At 42.2% G+C, this 13,588-nt stretch overlaps 1 protein-coding gene across 5 annotated transcripts in view; it reads left to right on the top strand.

The window, feature by feature from the left end:
* Nucleotides 1-13,588, top strand: part of ARSG (arylsulfatase G) — a 120,348-nt gene that overhangs the window by 2,767 nt on the left and 103,993 nt on the right. The gene's annotated exons all lie outside the window — the stretch shown is intronic.

Raw genomic sequence — 13,588 nt, 5'->3', positions numbered from 1 at the left:
AACTCTTGTGTAGTTAGTTACACCAATGGCAAAGGTGGGACCAGATCTCCCCAATTTCAGGTTCTGCTTTGTTGTCACTGTGCTGTATGACCTCATAAGGAGTAAAATACCACAAGCCAGACACCTAACCAGTTTTTTTTCACATTGTTTAGAGAAGAGCTTGTAAGATTAAACTTTCTTTCAACCTCTTTTCTATTCAAGTTGGGCCATCTGGGGTTGCTCAAAGTCAGAGAAATCACAGTGCTTTGCTTGAGCACCAAAAAAAAAAAAAGAAGCTCAATATATAGAAAAGCACTTGCTACCAGTTGAGCCACTGGGGGGAAAAAAAAAAAAGCATTGTGAGGGAATTCCCTGGCGGTCCAGTGGTTAGGACTGTGCTTTTGCCGCCAAGGGCCTGGGGTCAGGGAACTAAGATCCCACAAGCTGTGTGCGGTCCGTTGTGGGTGAGGGGGGAGGCATCATGAAGAAGAAGTCTGCTGGAAAATAGGTTAAGTCAAAACAAATTCTACACCAGCAGTGTGTGTTCAAACTCACAGCATTCCGTTCGCATGCAGGCTCCCTGTATCTGCAGGAGGATTGGTTCCAGGACCTGCCCCCTGCCCCCAATACCAAAATCTGTGGATGCTCAAGTCGCTGATATAAAATGGTGTAGTATTTGTATATTACCTATGCACATCCTCCAGTATACCTTAAAGCATCCCTAGTTCACTTATAATACCTGATACAATATAAAGAGTTGTAAATACAATGTAAATGCTATTTAAATAGTTGCCAGGCATGTGGGAAATTCAAGTTTTGCTTTTTGGAACTTTCTGGAAGCCTTTTTTCCCAAATGTTTTCAATCCTCAGTTGGGTGGCTCCTCAGATGTGGAACCAGCAGATACTGAAGACTGACGTACCTACCCTAGTGGTGATTTCTTCCCACTGTTTGTTTAGTCTCCAATGGATTTATGTTTTCTTCCTCAGAGCTGACCTGCCCATATAGGACCTTACTGCCCTTTGACACCCATCTCAGATGTTGGACCAGCAGGGTTTTTTTTGAACAAATTTATTTATTTAGTTTAATTTATTTTTGGCTGCGTTGGGTCTTCATTGCTGTGCGGGGCTTTCTCCACTTGTGGTGAGAGGGGGCTACTCTTTGTTGTGGTGCGCCGGCTTCTCATTCCGGTGGCTTCTCTTGTTATGGAGCACGGGCTCTAGGTGCGCGGGCTTCAGTAGCTGTGGCATGTGGGCTCAGTAGTTGTGGCACACGGGCTTAGTTGCTCTGTGGCATGTGGGATCTTCCCGGACCAGGGCTCGAACCTGTGTCCCCTGCATTGGCAGGCGGATCCTTAACCACTGAGCCACCAGGGAAGTCCCTGGACCAGCAGGGCTTTTTTAAAATTTTTTTAACATTTTTATTGGAGTATAATTGCTTTACAGTGGTGTGTGTCTGCTATATAACAAAATGAATCAGCTATACATATACATGTATCCCCGTATCTCCTCCCTGTTGTGTCTCCCTCCCACCCTCCCTATCCCACCCTTCTAGGTGGTCACAAAGCACTGAGCTGATCTCCCTGTGCTATGCGGCTGCTTCCCACTAGCTATCTGTTTTACATTTGGTAGTGTATATATGTCTGTGCCACTCTCTCACTTCGTCCCAGCTTACCCTTCCCCCTCCCTGTGTCCTCAAGTCCATTCTCTACATCTGCGTCATTATTCCTGTCCTGCCCCTAGGTTCTTCATAACCTTTTTTTTTTTTTTAGATTCCATATATATGTGTTAGCATGTGGTATTTGTTTTTCTCTTTCTGACTTAATTCACTCTGTATGACAGACTCCAGGTCTATCCACCTTGCTACAAATAACTAAATTTCATTTCTTTTTATGGCTGAGTAATATTCCATTGTATATACGTGCCACATCTTCTTTATCCATTCATCTGTTGGTGGACATTTAGGTTGCTTCCATGACCTGGCTATTGTTAATAGTGCTGCAGTGAACACTGGGGTGCATGTGTCTTTTTGAATTATGGTTTTCTCAGGGTATATGCCCAGTAGTGGGATTGCTGGGTCATATGGTAGTTCTATTTTTAGTTTTTAAAGGAACCTCCGTACTGTTCTCCATAGTGGCTGTATCAATTACATTCCTACCAACAGTGCAAGAGGGTTCCTTTTTCTCCACACCCTCTCCAGCATTTGTTGTTTGTAGATTTTCTGATGATGCCCATTCTAACTGGTGTGAGGTGATACCTCATTGTAGTTTTGATTTGCATTTCTCTAATAATTAATGATGTTGAGCAGCTCTTCATGTGTTTGTTGGCAATCTGTATGTCTTCTTTGGAGAAATGTCTATTTAGGTCTTCTGCCCATTTTTGCACTGGGTTGTTTGTTTTTTTAATATTGAGCTGCATGAGCTATTTATATATTTTGGAGATTAATCCTTTGTCCGATGATTCATTTGCAAATATTTTCTCCCATTCTGAGAGTTGTCTTTCCGTCTTGTTTATGGTTTCCTTTGATGTGCAAAAGCTTTTAAGTTTCATTAGGTCCCATTTGTTTATTTTTGGTTTTATTTCCATTACTCTAGGAGGTGGATCAAAAAAGATCTTGCTGTGATTTATGTCAGAGAGTGTTCTTCCTATGTTTTCCTCTAAGAGTTTTATAGTGTCCAGTCTTACATTTAGGTCTCTAATCCATTTTGAGTTTATTTTTGTGTATGGTGTTAGGGAGTGTTCTAATTTCATTCTTTTACATGTAGCTGTCCAATTTTCCCATCATCACTTATTGAAGAGACTGTCTTTTCTCCATTGTGTATCCTTGCCTCCTTTGTCATAGATTAGTTGAGCATAGGTGTGTAGGTTTATCTCTGGGCTTTCTATCCTGTTGCATTGATCTATATTTCTGTTTTTGTGCCAGTACCATATTGTCTTGATTACTGTAGCTTTGCAGTATAGTCTGAAGTCAGGGAGTCTGATTCCTCCAGCTCCGTTTTTTTCCCTCAAGACTGCTTTGGCTATTCGGGGTCTTTTGTGTCTCCATACAAATTTCAAGATATTTTATTCTAGTTCTGTAAAAAATGCCATTGGTAATTTGATTGGGATTGGGATAGGTAATTTGATTGGGATAGGGATTGCATTGAATCTGTAGATTGCTTTGTGTAGTAGAGTCATTTTCACAGTATTGATTCTTCCAATCCAAGAACATGATATATCTCTCCATCTGTTTGTATCATCTTTACTTTCCTTCATCAGTGTCTTATAGTTTTCTGCATACAGGTGTTTTGTCTCCCTAGGTAGGTTTATTCCTAGGTATTTTATTCTTTTTGTTGCAATGGTAAGTGGGAGTGTTTCCTTAATTTTTCTTTCAGATTTTTCATCATTAGTGTATAGGAATGCAAGAGATTTCTGTGCATTAATTTTGTATCCTGCAACTTTAGCAAATTCATTGATTAGCTCTAGTAGTTTTCTGGTGGCATCTTCAGGATTCTCTATGTATAGTATCATGTCATCTGCAAACAGTGACAGTTTTACTTCTTCTTTTCCAATTTGGATTCCTTTTATTTCTTTTTTTTTCTCTGATTGCCGTGGCTAGGACTTCCAAAACTATGTTGAATAATAGTGGTGAGAGTGGACATCCTTGTCTTGTTTCTGATCTTAGAGGAAATGCTTTCAGTTTTTCACCATTGAGAATGATGTTTGCTCTGGGTTTGTCGTATATGGCCTTTATCATGTTGAAGTAGGTTCCCTCTATGCACACTTTCTGGAGAGTTTTTATCATAAATGGGTGTTGAATTTTGTCAGAAGTTTTTTTTTTTTTTTTTGCGGTACGCAGGCCTCTCACTGTTGTGGCCTCTCACAGGCTCTGGACATGCAGGCTCAGCGGCCATGGCTCACGGGCCCAGCTGCTCCGCGGCATGTGGGATCCTCCCAGACTGGGGCACGAACCCATGTCCCCTGCATCGGCAGGCGGACTCTCAACCACTGCGCCACCAGGGAAGCCCCAGAAGCTTTTTCTGCATCTCTTGAGATGATCATATGGTTTTTATTCTTCAATTTGTTAATATGATGTATCACATTGATTGATTTGCCTATATTGAAGAATCCTTGCATCTCTGGGATAAATCCCACTTGATCATGGTGTATGATCCTTTTAATGTGTTGTTGGGAAAAGAGCTGTGAAGGAGGAAAAGTGTCCACACACTAGGAAGCCCCTTCGCGGGTGGAGACTTCGGGAGGCGGAGTGGGGGAGCTTGGGAGCCGCGGAGGAGAGCACAGCAACAGGGGTGCGGAGGGCAAAGCGGACAGATTCCAGCGCAGAGGATCGGGCCGACCGGAACTCGCCAGCCGAGAGGCTTGTCTGCTCGCCCGCCGGGGCGGGCGGGACTGGGAGCTGAGGCTCCGGCTTTTGTCGGAGCGCCGGGAGAGGACTGAGGTTGGCGGCGTGAACACAGCCTGCAGGGCGTTGGTGCACCGCGGCTAGCCGGGAGAGAGTCTGGGGAAAAGTCTGGACCTGCCGAAGAGGCAAGAGACTTTTACGTCCCTCTTTGTTTCCTGGTGCACGAGGAGAGGGGATTAAGAACGCTGCTTGAGAGAGCTCCAGGGACGGGCGCGAGCCGCGGCTAAAAGTGCGGAGCCCAGAGACAGACATGAGACGCTAAGGCCGCTGCTGCCGCCACCAGGAGGCCTGTGTGCGAACACAGGTCACTAGCCACACGCCCTTCCGGGGAGCCTGTGCAGCCCGCCACTGCCAGGGTCCCGGGATCCAGGGACAACTCCCCCGGGAGAACGCACGGCGCGCCTCAGGCTGCAACGTCACCCCGGCCTCTGCCGCTGCAGGCCCGCCCCACACTCCGTGACCCTCCCTACCCCCCGGCCTGAGTGAGCCAGAGCCTCCGAATCAGCGGCTCCTTTAACCCCGTCCTGTCTGAGCAAAGAACAGACGCCCTCCGGCGACCTACACGCACAGGCGGGGCCAAATCCAAAGCTGAGCCCCTGGGAGCTGTGAGAACAAAGAAGAGAAAGGGAAATCTCTCCCAGCAGCCTCAGGAGCAGCGGATTAAAGCTCCACAATCAACTTGATATACCCTGCATCTGTGGAATACCTGAATAGTCAACGAATCATCCCAAATTAAGGAGCCCTGTGGATGAAAGACTCTTGGTGCTGCAGCCAGGAGTCAGTGCTGTGCCTCTGAGGTGGGAGAGCCAACTTCAGGACACTGGTCCACAAGAGGCCTCCCAGCTGCACATAATATCAAACAGCAAAAATCTCCGAGAGATCGCCATCTCAACGCCAGCACCCAGCTTCACTCAACGACCAGCAAGCTACAGTGCTAGACATCCTATGCCAAACAACTAGCAAGACAGGAACACAACCCCACCCATTAGCAGAGAGGCTGCCCAAAATCATAATAAGTCTACAGACACCCCAAAACACACCACCAGACGTGGACCTGCCCACCAGAAAGACAAGATCCAGCCTCATCCACCAGAACACAGGCACTAGTACCCTCCACCAGGAAGCCGACACAACCCACTGAACCAACCTTAGCCACTGGGGACAGACACAAAAAACAACAGGAACTACGAACCTTCAGCCTGCAAAAAAAAAGGAGACCACAAACACAGTAAGATAAGCAAAATGAAAAGACAGAAAAACACACGGCAGATGAAGGAGCAAGATAAAAACCCACCAGACCTAACAAATGAAGAGGAAATAGGCAGTCTATCTGAAAAAGAATTCAGAATAATGATAGTAAGGTTGATCCGAAATCTTGGAGATAGAATGGACAATAGAATGGACAAAATGCAAGAATCAGTTAACAAGGACCTAGAAGAACTAAAGATGAAACAAGCAACGATGAACAACACAATAAATGAAATTAAAAGTACTCTAGATGGGATCAATAGCAGAATAACTGAGGCAGAAGAACGGATAAGTGACCTGGAAGATAAAATAGTGGAAATAACTACTGCAGAGCAGAATAAAGAAAAAAGAATGAAAAGAACTGAGGACAGTCTCAGAGACCTCTGGGACAACATTAAACGCACCAACATTCGAATTATAGGGGTTCCAGAAGAAGAAGAGAAAAAGAAAGGGACTGAGAAAATATTTGAAGAGATTATAGTTGAAAACTTCCCTAATATGGGAAAGGAAATAGTTAATCAAGTCCAGGAAGCACAGAGAGTCCCATACAGGATAAATCCAAGGAGAAATACGCCAAGACACATATTAATCAAACTGTCAAAAATTAAATACAAAGAAAACATATTAAAAGCAGCAAGGGAAAAACAACAAATAACACACAAGGGGATCCCCATAAGGTTAACAGCTGATCTTTCAGCAGAAACTCTGCAAGCCAGAAGGGAGTGGCAGGACATATTGAAAGTGTTGAAGGAGAAAAACCTGCAACCAAGATTACTCTACCCAGCAAGGATCTCATTCAGATTTGATGGAGAAATTAAAACCTTTACAGACAAGCAAAAGCTGAGAGAGTTCAGCACCACCAAACCAGCTCTACAACAACTGCTAAAGGAACTTCTCTAGGCAAGAAACACAAAAGAAGGAAAAGACCTACAATAACAAACCCAAAACAATTAAGAAAATGGGAATGGGAACACACATATCGATAATTACCTTAAATGTAAATGGACTAAATGCTCCCACCAAAAGACACAGATTGGCTGAATGGATACAAAAACAAGACCCATATATTTGCTGTCTACAAGAGACCCACTTCAGACCTAGAGACACATACAGACTGAAAGTAAGGGGATGGAAAAAGGTATTTCATGCAAATGGAAACCAAAAGAAAGCTGGAGTAGCAATTCTCATATAAGTTATATATATATATATATATATGTAGTTTGCTTGAGTGCAGTGTTTTTTGTTTTCTGTACTGAATTCATTAGCATGGGTCGGTATAAAATTTAGCATAGGTCAATATGTAATTTGTAAACTAATAAGGTCTTAAAAGTGAGGAATTAAGTCTTTTAAATTTAATTATTTATTGTAAAGAGCAGAATAGCATACATAAACAGGTGCCTAAGGAAAACTTGTATTCTAATATGGAACTCTCATGAACACCTTTTTTTTTTTCTTCTAACGGTATGATAGTAGGCCATTTGATTATTTTTATGGCTTTAACTTTACAACAATGAAATATTCGTAAATTAAAAAAAAAAAATGTGTTGTTGGATTCTGTTTGGTAGTGTTTTGTTGAGGATTTTTGCATCTATGTTCACCAGTGATATTGGTCTGTAATTTTCTTTTTTTGTAGTATCTTTGTCTGGTTTTGGTATCAGGGTGATGGTGGCCTCATAGAATGAGTTTGGGAGTTTTCCTTCCTCTGCAATTTTTTGGAAGAGTTTGAGGAGGTTGGGTGTTAGCTCTTCTCTAAATGTTTGATAGAATTCACCTGTGAAGCCATCTGGGCGTGGACTTTTGTTTGTTGGAAGATATTTAATCACAGTTTCAATTTCATTACTTGTGATTGGTCTGTTCATATTTTCTGTTTCTTCCTGGTTCAGTCTTGGAAGGTTATACCTTTCTAAGAACTTGTCCATTTCTTCCAGGTTGTCCATTTTATAGGCATAGAGTCGCTTGTAGTATTCTCTTAGGATGCTTTGTATTTCTGCGGTGTCTGTTGTAACTTCTTTTTCATTTCTAATTTTACTGAGTTGAGTCCTCTCTTTCTTTTTCTTGATGAATTTAGCTAATGGTTTATCAATTTTGTTTATCTTCTCAAAGAACCAGCTTTTAGTTTTATTGATCTTTGCTATTGTTTTCTTTGTTTCTATTTCATTTATTTCTGTTCTGATCTTATGATTTCTTTCCTTCTGCTAACTTTGGGTTTTGTTTGTTCTTCTTTCTCTAGTTCCTTTAGGTGTAAGGTTAGATTGTTTATTTGAGATTTTTCTTGTTTCTTGAGGTAGGCTTGTATAGCTATAAACTTCCCTCTTAGAACTGCTTTTGCTGCATCCCATAGGTTTTGGATTGTCGTGTTTTCATTGTCATTTGTCTGTAGGTATTGTTTGATTTCCTCTTTGATTTCTTTAGTGATCTCTTGGTTATTCAGTAACGTATTGTTTAGCCTCCATGTGTTTGTGTTTTTTTATGTTTTTTCCCCTATAATTCATTTCTAATCTCATAGCGTTGTGGTCAGAAAAGATGCTTGATATGATTTCAGTTTTCTTACATTTACTGAGGCTTGATTTGTGACCCAAGATGTGATCTATCCTGGAGAATGTTCTGTGCACACTTGAGAAGAAAATGTAGTCTGTTGTTTTTGGATGGAATGTCCTATAAATATCAATTAAATCTATCTGGTCTATTGTACCATTTAAAGCTTGTCTTTCCTTATTAATTTTCTGTTTGGATGATCTGTCCATTGGTGTAAGTGACGTGTTAAAGCCCCCCACTACTATTGTGTAACTGTTGATTTCCTCTTTTAGAGCTGTTAGCAGTTGCCTTATCTATTGAGGTGCTCCTATGTTGGGTGCATATATATTTATAATTGTTATATCTTCTTCTTGAATTGATCCCTTGATCATTATGTAGTGTCCTTCCTTGTCTCTTGTAACATTCTTTATTTTAAAATCTATTTTATCTGATACGAGTATTGCTACTCCAGCTTTCTTTTGATTTCCATTTGCATGGAATATCTTTTTCCATCCCCTCACTTTCAGTCTGTTTGTGTCCCTAGGTCTGAAGTGGGTCTCTTGTAGACAGCATATATATGGGTCTTGTTTTTGTATCCATTCAGCGAGCCTGTGTCTTTTGGTTGGAACATTTAATCCATTCACGTTTAAGGTAATTATTTATATGTATATCAATTTTCTTAATTATTTTGGGTTTGTTTTTGTAGGTACTTTTCTCCTCTTGTATTTCCCACTTAGAGAAGTTCCTTTCGCATTTCTTGTAGAGCTGGTTTGGTGGTGCTGAATTCTCTTAGCTTTTGTTTGTCTGTAAAGCTTTTGATTTCTCCATCGAATCTGAATGAGATCCTTGCTGGGTAGAGTAATCTTGGTTGTAGGTTCTTCCCTTTCATCATTTTAAGTATATCATGCCACTCCCTTCTGGCTTGTAGAGTTTCTGCTGAGAAATCAGCTGTTAACCTCATGGGAGTTCCCTTTTATGTTATTTGTTGTTTTTCCCTTGCTGCTTTCAATAATCTTTCTTTGTCTTTAATTTTTGCCAATTTGATTACTATGTGTCTCGGCGTGTTTCTCCTTGGGTTTATCCTGTATGGGACTCCCTGCTCTTCCTGGACTTGGGTGGCTATTTCCTTTCCCATGTTAGGGAAGTTTTCAACTATAATCTCTTCACATATTTTCTTGGGTCCTTTCTCTCTCTCTTCTCCTTCTGGGACCCCTATAATGCGAATGTTGGTGCATTTAATGTTGTCCCAGAGGTGTCTCAGATTGTCCTCAATTCTTTTTTCTTTATTCTGCTCTGCAGTAGTTATTTCCACTATTTTATCTTCCACGTCACTTATCTGTTCTTCTGCCTCAGTTATTCTGCTATTGATTCCTTGTAGAGAATTTTAATTTCACTTATTGTGTTGTTCATCATTGTTTGTTTGCTCCTTAGTTCTTCTAGGTCCTTGTCAAACATTTCTTGTATTTTCTTCATTCTATTTCCAAGATTTTGGATCATCTTTACTGTCACTACTCTGAATTCTTTTTCAGGTAGACTGCCTATTTCCTCTTCATTTGTTTGGTCTGGTGGGTTTTTACCTTGCTTCTTCATCTGCTATGTGTTTTTCTGTCTTCTCATTTTTCTTAACTTACTGTGTTTGGGGTCTCCTTTTTGCAAGCTGCAGGTTCGTAGTTTCTGTTGTTTTTGGTGTCTGTCCCCAGTGGGTAAGGTTGGTTCAGTGGGTTGTGTAGGCTTCCTGGTGGAGGGGACTGGTGCCTGTGTTCTGGTGGATGAGGCTGGATCTTGTCTTTCTGGTGGACAGGACCACATCTGGTGGTGTGTTTTGGGGTGTCTGTGACCTTATTATGATTTTAGGCAGCCTCTCTGCTGATGGGTGGGGTTGTGTTCCTATCTTGCTAGTTGTTTGGCATGGGGCGTCCAGCCCTGTAGCTTGCTGGTCGTTGAGTGGAGCTGGGTCTTAGCGTTGAGTTGGAGATCTCTGGGAGAGCTTTCGCTGTTTGATATTACATGGCGCCAGGACGTCTCTGGTGGACCAATGTCCTGAACTCTGCTTTCCTGCCTCAGAGGCACAGGCTGCCACCGGGCCGGAGCACTAAGACCCTGTCAGCCACATGGCTCAGAAGAAAAGGGAGAAAGAAAGAAAGAAAAAAATAAATAAAATAAAATAAAGTTATTAAAATTAAAAAGTAATAAAAGAAAGAAGAGAGCAACCAAACTGAAAAACAAATCCACCAATGATAACAAGCACTAAAAACTATACTAAAAAAAAAACAAACAAAAAATGGACAGACAGAACCCTAGGACAAATGGTAAAAGCAAAGCTATACAGACAAAATCACACAAAGAAGCGTACATATACACACTCACAAAAAGAGAAAAATAAAAAATATATATAAATATTAAAAAAAAGAAAGAGCGTAACCAAATCAATAAATCTACCAATGATAATAAACTCTAAATACTAAACTAAGATAAACATAAATCCAGAAACAAATTAGATGCAGAAAGCAAACCCCAAGTCTACCGTTGCTTCCAAAGTCCACCGCCTCAATTTGGGATGATTCGTTGTCTATTCAGGTGTTCCCCAGATGCAGGTACATCAGGTTGATTGTGGAGATTTAATCCGCTGCTCCTGAGGCTGCTGGGAGAGATTTCCCTTTCTCTTCTTTGTTTGCACAGCTCCTGGGGTTCAGCTTTGGATTTGGCCTCTCCTGTGCGTGTAGGTCGCCTGAGGGCATCTGTTCTTCGCTCAGACAGGAGGGGGTTAAAGGAGCAGCTGATTAAGGGGCCCTGACTCACTCAAGCAGGGGAGAGGGAGGGGTACGGAATGCAGGACAAGCCTGGGACCAGCAGCTTTTGAGCACCGTGCTTTCAGGCCATCTGAGCTGATTCGTAGAAGCACCAGACTCTTGAGTGTAATCGTAAATAGGTACCATTTTTTTTTCCTCTGGAAAATGTCAGTGAAAAATGAGGCACTCGTTAACTCATCCATTTTTTTTGGAGCATCACCTGCAATGTGCCAGGCCCTGCTCAAAGCTTTGGGGATATAGCGGTGAACAAAAACTGCTATGCTTTAATGATAATAAGTGAGTAAACAATACTTGTATAACCTCAGAGTAAAGGGGTAGAAACAAGTGCTGTTTTGGATAGGATATTCGCACATGCCTCCTCAGGGGGGTGACTTTTGCGGGGGGGACCAAATTGAAGGCTCATGTCATGTGCACATCTCAGGGAAGCGGGACCAGGCAAAGGGAACCACAGATGCCAAGGCCTGAGGCGTGTGATTCCAAGGAACAATAATAAAGCCGGTGCAGTAAGAGCCGGGCAGAAAGTACTAGACTTGGGCATGTGGTCGTGTACAACTCATGCTTTAAAAGGATTGTTACAAGGCTTCTGTCTGGAAAACGAAGGCCAGGGTGGGCTGGGGTACATGTGTGGCGAGAGCGGAAGTGGGCAAACTTGCTGTAAGACGATTGCAGTGATGGAGCGAAGATGACATTGACTCGGATCAGGGCTGCTGGCGGAGTTGGCAAAGGCAGTCAGGTTCTGGATATATTTAGCAAGCAGAGCCGGTAGGATGTGGGGGAAGGATCAGGCTTCTGCTGAGGACAGGTTAGCGTGGCCCTGCTGCCCTCACACAGTCGGGAGACCCGCAGTGAAGTGGGGACTTAGCAAGAGAGTCCCCAGTGTAGAGAAGGTAGAGTTTGGGTCGAATTCTAGGGGAGTAAGTTGCTAGGATGGTTAGCGTGCTTGTTCTCTTCTTGAGTTGCCGGAAAGGTAGATACATAATATAAATTCATGGCCACAACAGTTTGTATTTTTTTCCCATAACCTTGGGTGAGCTATATTTTAAAAGCCTTTATAGATAAAGTGTTCTGGGGTATCAGTTTTGCTGTCCCATTTCCCCACTAGGAGATCTATAGTCACTGTGGTCATTGTGATTTGGCCGTGAGAGTTTTTCGTACGTGAAAAACGAAATTTTGCAAGTTCCTGACCTTGGCAGTTTTCTTGTTCAGCACCCTCAGGCGGTCATGACAGACACTGAACACCAGGGGGAGCTAGTTTCCTTACTTATGCAACAGAGTCTGGCCCACCTGTTGGAGACTGTAGGCCTCCCCTGTATTAACCATAAACCTGAAACCCAGGACAGCTTCTCGTTTTGCAGTGCGATGTATACTTATAGGAGTGATCTTTTAGCGTGTACCATGTCTGGATTGTCTTTAAATTGGTCGTTTTAATGAATGCTTATAACCATTTAAAATTTTAAGGGCAGTGGCTTCTAAATTCTAGGCGTATTAGTGAACCCCATATCTGGGAGCTTTTAAAAATAAGGATTCATGGGACTTCTTTGGTGGCCTAGTGGTTAGGATGCGGTGCTATGACTGCCGTGGGGTGGGCTCAATCCTGGTCGGGGAACTGGATCCCGCAAGCTGTGCAGTGCGTTGCGGCCAAGAAGAGAGAAAAAAAAAAGAAGGGATTCATGATCATTTCTGATTTATAATATTTGAGAAGTAAAGAAATCTGAATGTAATAAATACCTCAAGTGCCGTGAATGGATGACTCGGCCACGGAACTCTGAGTTAGAATCTATATTTTATCACCAGCTATTGAGTGAAAGGAAAGGCAAATAAATGTACAAGAGCTACCCTACACGTTATTGGAGTCGAAAATTGATAACCTGGTTCAAAAGCTTGGAAACATTGTATCTGTTAAGGATGCATTTGTCTTAAAAGAACACGTGATCTTATCTCATTTTTACAACTGGAATGATTTTATTTTGGGAAGGGAAGTGGTCTACATTTGTAGTGAAATTATTTCGTCAGTAACGTGGAAGCCAAATCTCTTTAATCACAGGCAATGAAACCTGATAATGTGCTAGCAGCTGTTTGATCTTTCCTATCTTTGGCACCTGTGATCTAAGGGTCACGCTGGCCACGATGATCCTTTCCCATCAGTCAGGACAGCTAGTTTACAGTTTTGCTACTGGTGGTACCTGTCTGATCAGTGGGGCCCACAGGCCAAATCCAGTTCACTGCCGACTTTTCTTGACTGCCTGCAAACTAATAATGATTTTTACGTTTTTGTGTGGCTGAAAAAAATCAACAGTATTTCATAGTGTGTGAAAATTTTATGGAATTCAAATTTCAGTATCCAAAAATAAACTTTTATTGAGATGGCCATGCTCATTCATTTACATTTTGTCTATGGCTGTTTGCGCCCTACAGAGGCAGAGCTGAATAGTTGTGACCAAGCCTGTGTGGCCTGCAAAGGCTTAAATAGTTACTATCTGGACCTTTACAGAAAAAGATTTTGCAGACCGCTGGCATGGAAAGTCCGTGCTGTTTACTTACAGGTTAGAGCAGTTCTTAGGCCTGTTCTGTAACTACGTATGGTTAGTCTTAACTATTTTCACTTATTACTTTTGATAGGCTGAGCTATCTCTCTGTG

This window comes from Pseudorca crassidens, chromosome 19 (genome assembly GCF_039906515.1).
Source record: "Pseudorca crassidens isolate mPseCra1 chromosome 19, mPseCra1.hap1, whole genome shotgun sequence".
In the NCBI taxonomy this organism is placed as follows: Eukaryota; Metazoa; Chordata; class Mammalia; order Artiodactyla; family Delphinidae; genus Pseudorca; species Pseudorca crassidens.
Note: the sequence above shows the minus strand (reverse complement) of the source record. Positions and strands in the feature narration are given on the sequence as shown.